General features: G+C 35.8%; 1 protein-coding gene and 1 non-coding gene across 2 annotated transcripts in view; one reads left to right on the top strand and one right to left on the bottom strand.

Annotated features, from left to right (window-relative positions):
- CXXC4 (CXXC finger protein 4) overlaps window positions 1-19,524 on the bottom strand; it is a 270,656-nt gene that overhangs the window by 34,170 nt on the left and 216,962 nt on the right. The gene's annotated exons all lie outside the window — the stretch shown is intronic.
- LOC143668637 (U5 spliceosomal RNA) lies at window positions 13,438-13,555 on the top strand. Its single transcript, XR_013168502.1, has one exon. It is a non-coding gene; the product is annotated as a U5 spliceosomal RNA (small nuclear RNA).

Here is a 19,524-nt window from a genome sequence, read left to right as displayed (position 1 = left end):
TGTGTATATGCATATATATGTAGGTGTGTGTATTTATACAGCTATGGCCCTTAAATATAATGTATGCATTCTAGTGCTAAGGTTATAGAGAATGAGGTATCTGGAAGCTAAAAACTCAAATGAAGATAAATAGAGATGAAGGAGAGCATTCTATAAACATTTTTGAATCACTCAGCATGGGATAAAATTAAAGGGCCTTTGAGAAAAAAGAATGGAAATGCTTGCCCTCCCTTTTCAAGTCATACGATTTTGTAAGCAGCTCCTCACAGATCATGACGTTCAATTTACTTATTTTCAAGACCTTCCTATTCATCTTCCCGAACATCCCTCTTAATTTTTACAGATTAAAGCCATGTTTTTTCTTGTCAGAAGCTTCTTTAGATTCACCATTCAAACTATGTTAAAACATGCAATCATTCAGTAAAAGTTTTCTATGAATAACTTTTTACCTTTTTTTAGTCTGAATTTTTGCTACAATCCACATTTTATATCTATTTTACTAATATACATTCAATGTTCCCTTCTAATTTGTCTTAGTTTTTTCATATCTTTCTCATTTTTATTCTATCACAATATGCCTGAAAGTACTGTAAACAGTACTTTTTCAGTACAAACTATGCCAAAATTAACAATAAAGTGCATAAAATTAATAACCCTAAGCATCTCTGTGTGTGTGTGTGTCTTTCATTCTCCAATTTTCTCCTAATTCAATATCCCTTCCTGTAAGCTGAATTCCCATTTCATTAACTTTTGTCATATTCTTTAAACCTTTATTTCCAACAACCTCACACCCCTTAGTTATGATTAGTTTTCCTATCCTTCCAGATCAATTATCTAATTCCCTAACTGCAAATATTTCTTGGCATCACTAGGGTCTACTTTTCCATTAGTCTGCCATATTTTTCTGTCCTTCCCATATGGCCTGTACTTCTTTCCATAATTTCCAGGCCTACATTTCATGATCCATCAATGGATTCACTCCCTTGCTTTCATCCTCTGCTACTCTCTTTACAATACACATAGCTGCAAAAACCTCAAACCTAGATAAATCCTAGACAAATCCAGTTTTCTGATCACTCAGAACCTGCAACCTGCAATGTGATTAAAGGAGAATTTGCAGTTAGACTAAATGTCCATACTTTGTATTCTTTACAAGTGACACCTTAGTACTGACAGGTAATCTTGGCACATTTTCTTTCCAACATTCTCAACAACTGTATCCACTTTTTTCTCTCTTCTCAGAGCTCCGACATGTCTTCCTCTTTTCTCACGCTTAGGTGTTGCCCTTGATTTTAATTCACTTGAAAAAGTGATAACAATCTTAAAAGGAATTCCAAGTCTCACCCCTGACCTCAAATATCTACAAACCTACTAGTCTCTACCCTCTGATTTCTACCCTGACCTTGGTCCTTTTTTATTCCAAACCTTTACTTGGACAGTGGATTACAGTGTCTTTTGTTCACTAAACCGCAATTGCCCCTCCCTCTCTTTTCTCTCTTCTGCAGCATCAGCTATCCCATTTCAGTTGAATTGTTCAATTGAAATGTTACATTTCAACATCATCATGCTGCATTATACTCTTTTTTAAAAAGTCACACATAACCTGCTTTGTTCTGCAGCAACATTTATTTTGACTTTTTTAATAGCAAAATATCTTAGAAAAAATTGTCCATATTTCACATCTCTATTTCTCCTCCTCCCTTTTTTCGTAAATCCATTCCAGTCAGACTTTTGTCCTGACTTTTCAGCTAAAACTACCCATGGTAAAATCACCCATGACCTTCACTTTATCCTTTTAGGGTCAATTCTTAATCTTGAATTTACTCAACCTATTAGCAACGTTTGATACTCTTAATCACTCTCACCTTGAAACACTAGATTCACTTGATCTCCAGGATTTCTCCCTTTTTCAAATAGTTATTTCTTTGCTGACTCTTATTTCCATCTTCTAATTTGATGTTCCCCTGAATTTATTCCTTGGACTCCTTTCTTAATCTGTCTGTGTTTATTACCTAAGGACCGTCATCATACAATTTGCAAATTCATTTCTCCAGCCCACATCATTCCCCTGTACTCCAGCTTCATATATTCTCAACACATCAGTAATGCATGTTTCCGAAACTGACCTTTTGATTGCCATCCACTCCCTACACAATTCTGCTCATCTCATGTCTTTTCCTTCTCAGACATGGCAACTCCATTCTTCTAAATCTTAGGTCAAAAAGTTGGGAGTAAGACCTCTCTTTCTCTCACTCTGCATTCAATACACCAATCTTATCATACTTCTGGTAATATGTCCAGAATTCCCCTCCATCTCAATACATCCACTATAAGCTCTTCTTTTTTAACACCTAAATTAGATCATTTAAATCCTCTTCTCAAAACACTTCAGAGGCTTCCCATGACATACAAGGGCTGCACAACCTCTATGACCTCAGCTTTTATCATTTCTGTCATAGTCACTTAGGTAGCTTTTATTTAATACTCTAAACATTCTTGCCTTAGTCTTTGCACTGGCTATTCCAAATGCACCTGCCCTTGTATCCCTATAGTTGAATCGTTTGCTTTCATCCCACCAAAACAATATCCCAGGTCTGACTGTAATCTTAGTTCTTGGAGCAGAGTGTTTTCTTCTATTTTTTTTTTCCCATTACAGTAAACCCAATTTGGCTGGCAGTGAAAGAAATAATTACAGCATAAATATTACTTAATTAATTGATTAATGAAAAGTCTAATGGAAAGATGATACACTATTAAGTGAAAATTAAGTTGCCCAACAACAGTATGCAAAGTATGCTATAACTAGATATGTAAGGGGATATATGTGTAGAAATTTTCTGAAACAATATGATTACATTTCCTTCATCAGAAGTAGCCCTTGTAGAAAAACTTAAAGTATTTGATAATTACAAATTATCTCTTTCAGAATCTGATACCAAAGCTTTTCCAGACATTTCCTAGGCTGATTAGGCAAAAACCATGATATGGTTCAGCTTAAATGTCCAAATCAAGGCATCATCAAGGTAATTTTTCCTGAAAACCAGGTGCCAGTGATCCTTGGCTCCTCTGTCGCATGACAAAGCATATAGTGACATCTGCTGCTGGACTCTCCTTTCTCTTACAAGTTTCAATGATTTCAGGTTCTTGCCTCTATGGCTTTCTCTCTCTCACACTCACTCTAAGTTTCACTCTCTTATAAAGGATACACCTTAACTAAAAGAGACTCATCAAAAGGTTCTACTGACAATGGGTTCATTTCCCCAGGAATGAATTAACTTTAAGAACATGTTTTTCTGAGGTACATACACTGTCTTTGATTTTTTTTTTAAATCATTGTTCTCTGTTTCTGTAAAACATGTCTTCTGTAAACTCCATACTTAGTGGTTTCTTTCTATGTTGGTCCTGGAAACATGGAAGTTGTACTGATTTGATATTGTTATAGATCCCAGAAAAGCCACACTCTTTTAATCTAATCTCATGGCACAAACACACTGTGGGTGAAAACTTTTGATTAGATCATTTCCCATGGAGATATTGCCCTGCCCATTCAAGCTAGGTCTTAATTACTTTATTGAAGTCCTTAAAATAATTTGTGGAAAGAGAGAGAGAGTTCAGAGCTGACACAGAGAGCAGAGAGATGAAACCAAGACATGTACATTTGGAGATGCTAAGCTAAGAGATGAATCTCAGAGTTTGCCTTGGAGAAGCTAAGTGAGGAACCACCGATGCTTAGAAGGAAAATCACTGGAAACAGGAGCTGAGAAAGCCACTTGAAATCAGAAGATGTGAACAGATGCCCCAATGTGCCTTCTAACATGACAAAGAAAGCCCGGATGCCACTGGTCTTTTTCAGAGTCAAGGTATCTTTGCCTGGATGCCTTAATTCAGCCATTTTCATGGCTTTAGAATCGCAGATTTGTAACTTAATAAATCCTTTTTGAAAAAACCCAATCCATTTCTTGTATATTGCATTCCAACCACTTTAGCAAACTGAAACAGAAGTCAAACAATAAATTTCTATTGATTTCCTGTTTGCATCATCCACATTTTTCTCTAGAAATAGCAGTTATGAGTGAAGGAGTCCTCTCTGGAATCATGGCGCTTTCTCTTTCATTCCTATTAATTTGTGTGTTACACTCAGTAAAATTTCAAGGATTCCTCTGTGACACTATGAAAGATCATGAGATTTGACCTGAGAAGAATCCTAAGTATGTATCTGCTAGATCTGTTAACTCTGGTAAATCATTCAATTTCTCTAAGCCTTAAAATCCTCTTCATTAAAATGAAAGAAAAAATTTCATTAATAGTTTTATTGTGAGTTTAAGAAAGATAATGTACATGAAAGTGCTTTTATTTTATAAAACTGTATTAGAGCTTGAAATTTTAAAATAATGCCATTGAATACAAACAGGTTTGTTGGCCAATTAAAGGCTAAATTAACATTGCCTACATACTCAAATTTTAGAACAGCTTTTATTGAGATGTAATTTACTTACCACAACATTCACCTTTTTAAAGTGTATAATTCAGTGATTTTTTAGCAAATTCATAGAATTGTACAAGCATCATTGCTACCTAATTTTAGAACATTTTTCTGACACCAAAAAGAAATCCTGTAGTTATTAGAGGCATTCACCATTTCCCCCTGGAAACTACTAACCTACTATTTTGGTGGCAGAGATGTCTGATAGTTGACCTGACCGCTAGAGCTAGAGCCAACCCAAATCTACTTTTTTTTTGACATTTCATACAAATAGATTAGTGGATCAAGTTGCTGCAATGATGTGTTGGGGGCTCAGGGCACAGCTGAAACTTTCAGCAAATTATCCCTTTATTACTTGCACAGTAGAGTCCAGAAGGAGCAAATCTCTTTGTCATTTATACAGCCCAAATTGTGCAAAAGAGCAGGGGAAGATGTGCCATTACAGTTAGCCTCCTAGGGTGGCCGAAAACTGCCCCAGGTTATGGTCAATAGAGCTCTGCATGCCCCAGTTCATGTGAAGAGACAAAGAGAGGCGAATCTATACCATTTGAATGTGTTTCATCCATCTCAGGAGGAGGGGACCCTACCACTGAGAATTCCTAATCTGATAAACATCTTGAATTCCAGTTTCCAGAAATTTAGGTTCTGGCAGGGCCTTTCCTTTAGACTTAACTCTGCCAGGCTGTAGTATGGCACATAACAAAAAAGGAAATGGGGGAAGCTGAAAGCAAGGAGGCTGACCAATTGGCATGTGTTTGTGACTTCCCCATAGAAGGAGGTAGGGGTAGCTCAGCTTTGGGTGATGGCAGCTTAACAGGTGCCTATTATTTCCCTGACAGGAATCTTATAATATGTGCCCTTTTGTGATCTAGCATCTTTTGCTTAACATAATATTTTCAAGGTTCATCCTTCTGGCAGCACTTATAACTGACTAACGATTGAAGGATGATACCAGAAAGTAGAGTACATAAATGTGCGTATCAGGAATTAAAATTTCTTTATCTCAGCTTTTTTTCTAAATAATTCCAGTTCTCAAATTTCTTCCATAACAACTTAGTTTCTTAAACTATTCTTTGTGTGGGTTTGGCAATGGGTCAACTGCTAATTGCTGTATAATGACTAGCTTAGTAGAATGTAGCTATGGCAATCTGACATCTCCCAGGCTCGACTTTTAAAGAAAAAAAAATCAAATTCTATTACTTATTCCAAGTTATACATTTTTTGATAATTTACATTTGAAGTTGTTACTGGAGACTTGGGGAGAAAGTGAATATTTTATGTTTTATAAATCAAGAAAATGAGATAATGAATAGTTATATAAACAGGAGATTGAGAATGTATAAAGAACCAGAATACTTTAAAATCTTGATTTTCTAAAATCAAAAATCCAAAAAAAAAATAAAGCTGTCTTCATTTTTTCTAACATCTTTATAACATTGTTTGTTAAACTACTTGTAAAACAGATGAGTTTTCCTTTGCTGATTCTATTTTATTTACCATTGAGAAGCTTAGTGATAGTGCCTGAGGGGTTTAGGCTGAAAGCATAGTGCCTAGATGCTGTGAAATGCTTCTTCATAATGAATTGATTCTTCATTCAAAGAGTATCTGGAAATTCTATGTGGAGCTCAAGTTAATTTCTCCACTTTTTTTCTGTAATTCCCAGTATTTAACTTATTTTCTGCTACTCTTTTATGGATTTTTTGCTTTTGTAAATTAAATACAGAAAAGCGGTCACATCTTAAGGATTAAAAAACGTGAAATAGCAATTTATTAGGGTATATACATTCTTTTGCAGAATACAAAGGAAAATATATTTTCATAAAATGTGATGAATACAGATTTGGAAGCTTTGTTAGAGGCTAAAATGGAGGGATATTTGCCATTTGTCTTAATGACACTTTTGTACATTTGAATGTATATTCAAAAAAAAGGCCAGAAGCTATGAGATCAGTTTCAGTTGAAATAAAAGGCACACACCAGGTAAGAGAAATATTGAATCCTTTTCTTTTTGTAATTATTGAAAAATTAGTTTATCACAAGGAAAGGCCAGATACAGACTCAAACTAGATATAACCTTTTCAAAATGTTGGAGAGATTTTTTCATCTCACTATATACAGGTGCAGCCATGCGTCTTTGTTTCAGTAAGGAACACAATCAGGAATAATTTGAAACACCATGAGTAAGGCAGTTTCCGAGACATTTATAACTTAAATCCAAACCTGGAAGTTCTAAAACTACTATGGGAAAAGTCTGGTCTTTTACAATATTCTCCAAAATGAAACTCAGGATTATTTCAATTTGAATAATTTCTTTTTGAAGTTGTCTTTTTTCTAACTTTCAAAGATACTTTTCACATTTCAATGCCTAAAATAAGAAATTTCTAATAAAACAGCTTGCTGAGCAAGCATTCATGTATTTAACATAGTAAATTCTCAAAATTTAAGTTCAGTGTTTGGTATCTGAAATGCCATTAAATTTTAATGATGTTACCAGAAGGTTTGAATGGACTTAACTGAACTCAATATGAAATGAACTCACTATTTCTGTCAACTATATACCAGAGAAGTAGGCAGCATTCAGTGAATAGACATCAATAATAAATGCCTTAGAGAATCAGTAGGATTTTGTTTCATTAAGCTAGATTTATGGGATTTGTTTGTGTATAGCCACTAGTAAATACATCAGCTAGAATATGGGCTGAATCAATAATTTCAGCATATTGAGGCCACAGTTTTACATTGTTTTTCCCTAATTATTCCATGAAGCGCTACTGAATTCAATGCATGTTCATTAAGAGTTACTATCGAGTTTAAGCTCTCTGGATAGATAGTTTCAAGACCACGGTGAAAAGTACAGCAAGATAGGACACTATGGCAAATGCATAAATATGCAGTACATATATTCTAAAACAGCAAAAGATCCGTTCTGGCTGAATAATTGATCTTTCAGAAGATTTCTGGAAGAAGGAAAACATTGAAAATGGCCTTAAATTTCAAATGGTTTGAGTTTCTATGGGTAGAGGTGGTCCAACAATTGTTTTTTAAGGCAAAGAGAGAGCACTGAGACATAAAAATACAAAGTATGTAGTAAAGAATGATATTAAATCAGTTCATTAAAAGGAAATCATTTTAGAGACCATGAGCAATTTTAAAGAGTTATCAATAAGTCAAGACAATAGTTTTGGAAAGTTAGTATTTCAATTATACGAAGAACCATAATCTAAAGAAAATTTTGAAATAATATTTAGGTAGCAGATGTCATCTATATCTTTAATATCTTACATTCTTACATGTATCCTCTTTGCCTACGACTCCAAAATCTAAACGTACAGGTCTGACTTTTCTCCAGATAACATCATAGTGCCTTCCGCTTTGTAGGTGCTCAATAAATATTTATTAGAAATTAAGAAGGACAGGAATAAATTATTGAATGATGAAAAAAGTTCTAAAAGTAAAGGAAAGCTAGAAGTTTGTGTTTCAAGGTGAAAGAGAAGAAGTAAGGCACAGAATATTCACTTTGAGCTTTATTGACAAGAAAAACACCTTACTACAGTTATTACTTCCATTTTGATGCTCCCTTTCAAAGAAAAAAAATGTTTCTGGTGGTCTTTGCTAACAGGTGTTCAGAACAAAAAGCATTTGCCAGACTGGTAGCTATATACCAGGGACCAAGAGATACATTAATTTTCTCAAGCAGTCATAGCATATTTGTAACAGCAGCTGTACTCAGGGTCACCAAATGGTTAAGTTTACAATGATACTCCAAGATCCATGTTTTCTGCCAGGCCTAAACAGGGGAGTTGAATGAATCACCACCCTTGTCCTTCAAGTCCTTATGGCAGTTCTAACTTCTGCAATCCCTCCAGGAATGCTGTGTTGCTTTTTAATTGCTATTTTGCTGATAGAGTAGTTCTAGTGGCTTCCTTTGTGGAAACCTATCATGTTTGCTCTCACTTCACAGACCAGGGAACCAATGCAAGGATACACCATTTGCTGAGTATGTCTATTCCAATTATGGACTCTGGAATTGAAAAAATAACCACAGGATGGGTTTGGGGACACAGTGGAACCACTTTGAGGTGTACTTGAGCTAAAACACCATTGACCACCTGACCTTCACAAGCCCATATACTGACTGGTTGACCACAGTAATGTTTTGGGTCTCCTGGAATTAATGTCAGTTTAGTGCCAGTGTCTAAAAATCACTGAAATATCTGATCACTTAGTTTTTCCCCATGCATGGTCATTTTGGTAAAAGGCTGTCCTTTTGGAGAAGATGGGGAGAAAGATTAACATTATAAAATTTGGTAATGTAGCAGAGTCTTTCCCTAACAGATTCAGCTTTTCCTCATTCAAAGCATTCTGATTCTGTAAACTGCCTCATGTCTGAGTGATTGAGGGACCAACACTCTCTGTGGGATTTAGTTTAGAATTTCTTCACTTGGCTTTTAATTATTCTGATTATTCATACCAAGAAATAATTTAGTAGACTTCTCATCTCTCATTTTTAGGTTGTCAAAGATCAACTATCCAACACCTTAGGTCTCTGAGAGATATTCCATTCTGACCACCGCTTTGGCTCTGCTGTCCATTTTGGTAGCCATGCCTACCAAACTGTTAGAGCCTTTCTATCCTCTAAGATACAACTTTTAATCTGCTTAGATTCATATAAATAAATGAATCCATATAAATAAACTCATTTTGATCCAACTTTATGTACCATCCACCATTATCTCATACTCTTAATATTCATTCTCACACATATTCCCCTAATTTTTGTCTGTATAAGCTGAAAAATCATTGAGTCTTTCATCGTGTTGTACTGTACCTCACCATTCAGATTCTGTTGGGACTTCAGTTTAGTTATAGAGCTGAAAGCAAAGAAGTGTTAGGTGGGGGGTGCATCATGAGAGGTATTAGAAGTGTCTTTCAAGTCAACTATCCCATTCCATTTTATCGGTTCATCTGGCAAAATGAGGTTAAACTCTTCAGGTAGAGGAATGAGGGTTCTTTCCTCACTACAAGCAATTACATGAATATTAGGCAAAGCAGGGTCAATCTCAAATGGATGTGGGATGGATGATTCCTCAGTGCAGATCATTACAGATTTATCTAGCAATGAAGACAGCATAATTTAGGGGTTCAATGCCCCATCATTATCATGATCAGCCTATATGCCCCCATCCCCATTTTTAGTATCCCATTCCTTCTCTATCAATTCCCTCACTTTAATGGTAAAAACCCTGCATGGTTGAGAATTATTTTGCTTGTAATTCAGCTACTTGCTCATGAGAGTCTGTGTTTGGTTTTCTGAAATCTTAAATCTGTGGCTATAATAAGTAAGAGTTTCTTTGAGGGTACACATAGGAACTTTCATATCATTCATGTGGCACTTGAGCTGGGAATTTGAAGTTCTGAATTCATCTTTTTCTTTAATAACTTTATTTTATTCAGCATATTTAGGATTAAGCAACTAATGTTGTTACATATATACCAGGGCATGATGATGCTACAAATATACAACATCATTATATATATGTAAATATGAAGAGATTAATTAGGAGATTGGCTCATGCAACCATGGGGATTGGGAAGTTCAATTCTGTAAGGCAGGCCTCAAGTTGGAAATTCCTATGAAGCTGAATTCCCCAGGAGAAGCTGGCTGGCTGTAGAAGAGGCAGGAATTCTTATTTCTGACTTCTAAAACCCTCAATTCTGGATTTAAGATTTCAAACTGATTGGATGAGGAGACCCCCCTCATTGCTGAAGTTAATCCCCTTTGTTGATTGTAGATGCAATCAATGTTTTAGTCTTTGTGGGTCATATGGTCTCTATCACTCTATTGAACCTCTGCCATTATATGTGAAAGAAACTATAGGCACTATATTAAAAAGCAGCATGGCTGTCCTCCAATGTAACTTTATTACAAAAAAAAGTTGATGGGTCAGGTTTGACCCATGGCCCATATTTGCCAACAACTCTTGGCCACAGGGTTGTTGTTCTCATCTATACCTACAGCACCTAGAAGGTGCTCAGCACATAGTAGGAGCTCAATAAAAATCTATTGGAAAATAAAATAAATAAATGATTCCAAAAAAGCAATAGATAGTATGTAACCAAAGACCAACCTCTGCCCCAAGAGCTTTTAGGTGTAAACTGGGACATTGATTTAGACATCCACTTAGAAAGAAACTATCCGAGAGGGAGAAAGATACAATCTTAATGTTACGCATGATTAATTTATCTATAAATTAGCCAGATAGTGTTTGGTTTGGAGATGTATATTTTGGAGACATTAGCATAGCACTGGTATTTAAAGTCATAAGTTTCCTCTATTGAAGAGAATGTAAAGTATTTAGGAAACAGATTGGGAAAATTATGGACATAAGTAAGGAGAATGTCAACTTTTAGCTGCTAACAAAGAAAGTAGGTTCCACGTAGAAAGATGTGAAGGATAGCTAAAAAAGAACAAAGCAATTCTCAAGATGATATTTTAACAGGCATCAAAGGGGGAACAATTTGAAAAAGAAAAGAAGTAAGCAACAGTGGTGATGACACAAAGATGTTCTATCAAATCTCTGAAAAGTGTCCATGAATTTAGAATTAAAAAAGTAATGATAGGGCAGGCCATGGAGCATCAATGGCAGAGTTCTTGCCTGCCGTGCCAGAGACCAGGGTTTGATTTCCAGTGCCAGCCCATGCAAAAAAAAAAAAAAAAAAAAAAAAAAAAAAGGAATTGATATACCTTACCAATTTAGAGTATGAAGATAAAATCCAAATGGTAATTGATTAAGAGTGGATGAGAAGTAAGGAAGTGAAGTGGTGAGAATATAAGTGCTTTAAAACAAAGAGAAACACTGTAGGGCTATTGTGGCATGCCATATCATAGAGAAGTTTATTATTTTTCCTTGCTTATTTATCATTTCTTTTTTTAAAAAAAAGGAAAAGCATGAAGTATGTCAAAATAGTTGAAAGAAGGAGTTAATGCACAAGAAGAAAAATCAGAGAAATTGATGAATAAATTACTTAAAACAGAAGACTTAAAGAAATAGACTTAAAAAACAGAATTGAGAGAAATAGAGGAGAGGTTTCAGATAGTTTCTGAGGATAAGTAAATGTTGATCATTGAGTATATGTTAGGACTGCAGAATAGTATGGAGAACACAGCTATGAATAAATAATAAATCTCTAATGCACATGAATCTGCATTCTTATGAGATTTTCTCTTGCAATTTCAGCAGCAAAGTATAGGTGCTAAAAAATTAGGTGTTTAATATTATCCATGATTGGGCATTTGGAAAATCTGTACAATCAAGTCAATGAGATAAAGGAGTGGAGATGTTTCCCATAAGTAGCACACACAGTTGCCAGTGTTATGATGGAGTCAAAGCCACAAGAGACCTGTTAAAAATGGACCTGCACTACAAAGGTAGGTATAAGTCTTATGGAAATAAATGAGAATAAAAGATAAGAATTTATGTTCAGAAAATGAGATACTGGAATTTGTACCTCAAAAGCAGAGTTCTGGATGGTAGCAAGGATCAAATTGTAGCTGCAATTGTTGCTGTTGATGCAGAGTACAGGTAAAGATTAATAGAATTCATTATACCAAGAATTTGTGAGGCTAGCATATCAAAACTGTGATCCACTATAGCACGTAATGCAGTGCTCTGTGCTAGTTCTCTCACCCTTACCAGTTAATAGTCTTACTTCCAACTGTATCTATCATCTATCTATCTATCTATCTGTCTATCTATCTATCTATCTATCTATCTATCTATCTATCTATCTATCCATCCATCATCCATCCATCTATCTATCTATCTATTTATTTATTAATTTGCCTGAAGGTTCCCCTAGCCTCTGGAGCTGGCCTTATTACCATTGAGGTAGGATGGAAAAGCTGTAGAATTAATCTCTCCCCTTTTCCACATGTTCTTAATCCATAAAGTACCAGCTGATAATGCTGAGTTTATATTTTACTCTGGCTCACAATTCCAGTAGAGTTAAATTTCAGTCATCCTCAGTGGTAGCTACCTTGAAAATACTTACTCTGGTTCATTCTCTTCCTTGTCTAACTTGTCACTCTTCAGTCAAATGCTTATCTTAGGGTTCTGTTTTGGGAGAATCCAAAATATAGCATATATATAGACTGTAAAGTTCTTTAGAAGGATATCACAAATGATAGGGAAAAAACAGCAGATAAACCAAGGAGTCAGAAGCTTACTTCAATGAGGAGGGTTAAATGGCAAACTGGGAGCTTGAAAGAGCAATTGACATAGCTGCTTGTTTCAGTGTTTGGTAAACCTTCACTGGACAGGACAAAAGGAAGCATAGTTTTGCGAACAATTCCCAGTTATTCCATAGAAACTTACTGAATATCTTCTATGTGCCAGGAATATGCTAGGTAACTGTTTTAGTTTGCTAATGCTGCCAGAATTCAATATACCAGAAATGGGTTGGCTTTTATAAAGGGGATTTATTAAGTTACAAGTTAACAGTTCTAAGGCCATAAAAATGTCCAAACTAAGGCATCTAGAGAAAGATAACTTGACTCAAGAAAGGCCAATCTGGCTTCTGGTTTCAAACAGCTTCTCCTGGGGGTACTTTTTTCTGCAACTCCAAATGTCTGTGTCTGTGTCAGCTCTGAGCTTTTTTCCAAAATGGTTCCCTCTTAAAAGACTCCAGTAAGTGGATTAAGAACCTCCTTGAATGGGCAATGGGTGGGTCACATCTCCATGTAAACAACTCAATCAAACAATAAGTCTGCCCCCAAAAGATTGGATTAGGATAAGGAACATGGTTTTTTGGGGGGTACATAACAACCTCAACCAGAACAGTTCTAGAGGCACAAAAATAAATAAGATACTATTCTGACCTTAAAATCTTTGCAGACTATAACGGATTTTAGAACTAGAATCAGAAAATTCTAATTCATTACAAAAGTTGTGACTATACTCTAGTTTCTCTTCAAATCATATAGATCTTTCGCCTTTTACTAAAAATTTCTGTGGAGAGAAATGGTTATGAGTCACTACTCAATTTTTTGAAGGTCTTGGTTTTTACCAAGGCCCCATGTATGGGTTAAAAAATAACAGTGATTGTATTTAAGATCCCTTGTGATTACTTGCACTGAGAGCTGTTGTAGGCTTTCTCTACTAAAAACCATGAGTTAATAAAATATGCAACATGGATATGTAAAAAAAAAAAAAAAAAAAAAACGTTGTGACTAAAATATATGTAGTGTATTATTGAAATGAAGAGGAAACTTGTCTTAAGTCTAGGTGAGTCAGAGAAGACATCTATGAAGATGTGACTTCTGCGATAAATTTTAAAAGTAAGTCATTGTTAAACAGAAAAAGTGATAAGGTGAGAAGGGTGTTTTGTTTTGTTTTGTTTAGGAAGAGGGTATAAACAATGTCACAAAGGATAACAGTAGCATGTATATAGGAAATAAATAGTTTTTGCTTATGGATCTTAGACAGGAGGAAAAGAGCAATGAAATGGTGCACTGGAGAGCCAGGATGCACCAGATCCTTCCTTGTATGTTGTCTCATGGAGTTTAGAAATCGTTGGCAATGGGAACTTTGAATAAGTTAAAGATATTATGAGATTGGGTAGAGATGTATAATTCTGTGGAGGACATATTTAAAGTAGACTTATCTGAGACTGTAAAAAGGATAATGGGCTGTGAGAGGCAGGAAGTACATTTTTCAGATTTCTTATTTTTGTGATTATGTGGAAAGTGATGCCAACAACACAGGGAACAGGCAGGTTTAGGAAGAATGAAAATCTGTTGGTAGGGAAGTGCTACTTCTGCATGCTTTGGAGCTATGTACCAAGAGAAACATGTTCTTAACCTTAATCCATCCTGTAGGTGTGAACCCAGGGCAAGTAGGATATTTTGAGGCTCCTTCAGTTAAAATATGACCCACCTCAATCAGGATGGATCTTAATCCTATTACTGGTGTCTTTTAAAAGCAGAATGAAATTCAGACAAAGGGAGAAAGCCAGAGGAAGCAAGAAACCAAAGGTAAACAGAATTCCAAAGGAAAGGGAGATGCCAGAAAAGGCTGTCATGTGCATTACTATGGGACAGAGGAGCCAAGGACAAGGATCACTGTCAGCCAGCCCCAGATTGTCAGTCTTTGGGAAGAAAACATTGCCTTGAAGAGGGCTTGATTTTGAATTCTCCTAGTCCCAAACCATGAACCCATGAATTCCCATTGTTTGAGCCAATAGACTGCATGATATTTGCTTCAGCAGCCCAGAAAACTAAACCAGTTCACAGGACAAATCTCCTCATAAAGGCACTGACAGACTTTGTAAGTAGATAAGGGTTTCTTTAGATTTTTAATTGATGAAAACTTATAACTGGTAAGCAAATCAATCATACTCACTCACTTGATCATTTTGTAGTTCTGTATATGACACATTTCAACTAACCCTGTATGATTGAAAGAAAGTTACTGAATAATTATAATCATGCCAAATAATGAGAAAACACAAAGGCACTGTGCTCTAATTTGCTAGCTATTGGAATGCAATATACCAGAAATGGGATGGCTTTTTAAAAAGGAAATTTAATTAAGCTGCAAATTTATAGTTACAAGGCCATGAAAACATCCCAATTAAAGCAACTCTATAAAAATGTCCAACCTAAGACATCAAGGGAAAGATAACTTTGTTCAACAAGGCTGATGACATTCAGGGTTTCTCTCTCAACTGGAAAGACACATGGCGAACATGGCAACATCTACTAGCTTTCTCTCCAGGCTTCCTGTTTCATTATGTTTCCCTAGGGGTGTTTTCCTTCTTCATGTACTAAAGTCTTTGGCTGTGTGAGCTCTAATGGCTTTCATGGATCTCTTGCTCTCTTGTGGGTCTAAAGCTTTTACCAAAATGCTTTCTCTTTTAAAAGATTCCAGTAAACTAATCAAGACCCACATGGAATGGATGGAGTCCCAATTCCATGGAAGCCATCTAATCTAAAGTTACCACACACTATTGGGTGGGTCACATCTCCATAGAAACTATCAAAAAGCTCCCAACCAGCAATATTGAATGAGGATTAAAGGACATGGCTTTTCTGGAATCCACCACAGATTCAGACTGGCACACATTGTGTGAGAGGAAGGAGAACAGACCTAAAATAATAAAAGTCAGAGTAGACATTGACACACACTCAAATGTGTATTTGGCAGGAAAATGGGCCTCAGTTTCCTCAGATGAAAATAAGAATTACAATACTAGTGGAGGTGAAGGCTATATGAGATAATATTTGTTAAACGCTTTGTAAATCATAAAATTCTGTATGAATGTGTTATCATTATTATAAACAATTCAAATTAGATAGAATATGATTCAAAGTTATCAAACCTATTGATATTGATAACTTTTGCATATATATAATTTAAAATCCCAAATTGGCAGCTAAACTAAATTACCAATATAAGCAATATTAATTAAAATGAAAACAATATAGCAGTGCAACAGCGGCTCAACAGGCAGAATTCTTGCCTGCCATACCGGAGACCTGGGTTCAATTCCTGGTGCCTGCCCACGCAAAAAAAATAAATAAATAAAAACAATAATCTTAGGAATAAGAGGTAAATATCAAGAATTGGAGTCATATCTTAAATGATATTTTTTAAATCTAGGATGTACAACTAAACTGATATATTGATTAATTTAACAAGTTTGTGGACACTTACTATATGTAAAGAATTATGATAATTATTAGGAATAAAAAGTGACTTGTTTATAATTTTCTCCAAGAGGAACTATTGTAGAGAATATGCTAGTTAATTAATGTATAGTGAGTTATTGTGTGTGTTAGAAGGTACAAAAAAGGAATGAGAAATCAGGGGAAGGAATGTGACAGCATCTGTCTCAGAAGCTCTAAATTTTTTCAGAGACAGTACTTTTTGAACTGAATGACACATGGTTAGGCATTGAAAAGGATAAAAGAATAAGGTAGAAGGATAGTACAGAGACTCAGAGCTGTGGACATCTAGTGTAGGTGCTGAATAGGGAGACATTTAACAAAGGTGAAATGTAGGGAGCATTGGTGTTGGATGTGGAAAATGCAACTGGTGATATGCACAGGGGCCAAATTTTGAAGGACTTTGTAGGCAAACACAGAGTTTGGATCTTATCCCATGGTGGTGGGAAATATGGAGTGAGGAAAGTTTTCATGCACAAGAGTGAGAGTTTGGTTTTTAAGAGGGTACCTCTTTAGACAGTGTAAAGTGTGAAATTAATTAATAAAGAAGAGAAAATGGAACAATAAACATTCTAATTTTATAACACAATATTTACACTAAGCTAACTGAAAACTGGATTGGTATTGTCAATAATGGACAGAAGGAGCCGATCCATAAGACATATTCAAAGAACTGATAAAATAGGTAAACAAGGAGCCTAAAAACCCTCATGGTTCTAACCTAATAGTCTTGATACATAGTTAATAATATTGTGGTTGCTTGGAGATAGGTACCACAAAAAAAAAAAAAAAAAAAAAAACATGCTTTCAAATTTTATCCATTCCTGTGGCATGAACCCATTATAAATAGGACTTTTGATGAGGTTACTTCAGTTAAAATGTGGCTCAACTGAAAGAGGATGGGTCTTAACTCTATTACTGGAGGCCTATATAAGCAAAATGGAATTCAGACACATAGGGAGCAACCATAAGCTGGAAGTGAACAGAACCCAGGTGAGAAGCCAGGGGAGGCCACTATGTGCATTGCCATGTGACGGAAAATCAAGGACAAACGATCACTGGCAGTCAGTCAAGAATGTCACTGTGTCCAGGGAGAAAGCATCACCTGGCTGATGCTTCAATTTTAGGCTTCTCCTAGTCTCAAAACTGTGAACCAATTAATTCCCATTGTTCAAGACAAACTCTTAAGAAAGTCACAATCATCTCTTAAGTAGCCATCACCTAGAACTCACCTACTCCCAACTCCTTCTCTGTGGAAGTCACAAGAACACATGAATCCTCTTGCCTTCCTGCTATTGCCAACACCGTTTTCTATTGCTGGAGAACAATAGACCCTTGGGGAAAATGGTGAGTTTTATGAAAAGGTCCTGCCAGACCTTAAACTGGAAAACTAGGGAAAAGCAGCCCCAAGTGCTTATGAGGACAGGAATTCTCAGTGGCAGCTCCCAACCACACTGAAGTAGATAAAACTACATTTAAACTATGTAGATTTGTCACTCCCCTCAGGCATGAAGTGGGGCATGTGGGGCTACCATCTTTCAACCTTGACCTGGAGTATTTTTCAACCACCCTGGAGACTGGCTATGATGGGGCTTCTTCCCCTGCTCTTTTGGATTCTTTGTGCTATATCATTGACAAAGCATTCATTTCCCCTTTGTGGGTTCTTTATACTTTAAGAGTAATAAATGGATCATTTGCTGAAAGTTTCCATTATGCCTTGAACCTGTATTCCCATGATTCACCATTGTAGTGATTTGCTCCACAAAACCCTCTTACATGGTATTTGTTTTAGCAGCCAGGAAATTGAATAGGTATTAACTAAGATAAGAATTAAAGAATTAGGAGCAATTTTGGTGGTAGATAACTACTGGTTTTGGATTTCATGTATTAAATAAAAAGTTAAAATGTTTACTGGGAAACTTACAATATCTGACTGGGGCTCAAGTAAGGAGCTTGTTTATTTGCAATTATAGGGGTGAGAGACTTACCATATTAAAAAGAAAGCTTGGAACATTTGAGGAACACCAAGAGACCTGGTATGGCTGCACTCTGATGAGCAAGTTCTGGAGTAGTACCATGTGAGATCAGAGAGGTTTAGGGCAGTGCTAGAAAACATATGCAGAACCTTGCAGGCAATCTTAGGAATGATGACTCTAAGTCTGAGTGAAATGAAATGTTGTTGGAAGGTTTTGAATTTACAAGCAACCTGATATGACTTACACTTTAACTGGAAAACTCTAGCTTCTGTGTAAAGAAAGGGGTAAGTGGGACATAGGCAAGAAGACTAGTAAAAAGAGCCATTACAGGAAACTAAGTCAGAACTGATAGTATTTTGAAACTGAGGTGGCAGTGATAATGGTAAGAAACACTTTTTTCTGGGTATAAATTGGAGTTGGAACCAAATAATTTCCTGAAGAGTTGGCTAGGGAATATATAAAAAAAAAAAAGGAGTCAAATAAAATTGCAGAGGTGATTTGGGGAGAGTGGGGAGGAAGATCAGGAGTTTATTTCAGAATGTTAAACTTGAGATGACAATTTGATATCCAATTAATACATTGGGTGAGGTCAGAAGGGAGATAAAAATTTGGAAGTTGTCATTGAATAAATGAGAACACCATGAAGGTAGATAGAGAAAAGAGATCCAATAACTGATTCTTCAAGAATCAGGAGATCAGGGAGATGAGGGGGAATAAGAAAAGAAAATGGAAAAGGATGAAACAAAGAGGCAGAAAACTACTTTACATCCTCAAGAATGGCTATTATTAGCAAAATGGAAAATAAGTGTTGGAAAGGATGCAGACAAATTGGAGTTCTAAGTGCACTGCTCTTGGGAATGTAAAATTGTGCAGACAATGAGGAAAAACAGTTGAACACAAAATTAACATGACCCAGCATTTTCACTTCAAGGCATATATTAATCATCTTAAGTAGGTCTTATATGGTCCTCTATATTACCCAAGTCCATAGACTCTGTGATTTATTGGGATAATAACATGCTTTTTTGCTTTTTTTTCTCTCTCCCCTCTGACTCTTCCACTTTCTGCTGATTTCCTACTTCTTCATGTGGACTTCTCTAACTTCTGATTTCTTGTCTTTATAAGGCCTCTAGTAATATGGATTAAGACTCTTCCTCATTCATTTGGGCCACACTTTAAAAATAACATTTCAAATGGTCCTATTTACAACAGTTTCATACCCATAGGCATGCAGGTTAAGAACATGTCCTAATTGGGATACATAATTCAATCTACCACAGATTCTATATAGTAAAAACTAGAAATCAGATTTAAATTTTTCCCTTATGGATATTGATATC

This window comes from Tamandua tetradactyla, chromosome 24 (genome assembly GCF_023851605.1).
Source record: "Tamandua tetradactyla isolate mTamTet1 chromosome 24, mTamTet1.pri, whole genome shotgun sequence".
NCBI classification, from domain to species: Eukaryota; Metazoa; Chordata; class Mammalia; order Pilosa; family Myrmecophagidae; genus Tamandua; species Tamandua tetradactyla.
This window is presented reverse-complemented; position numbering and strand designations above follow the sequence as displayed.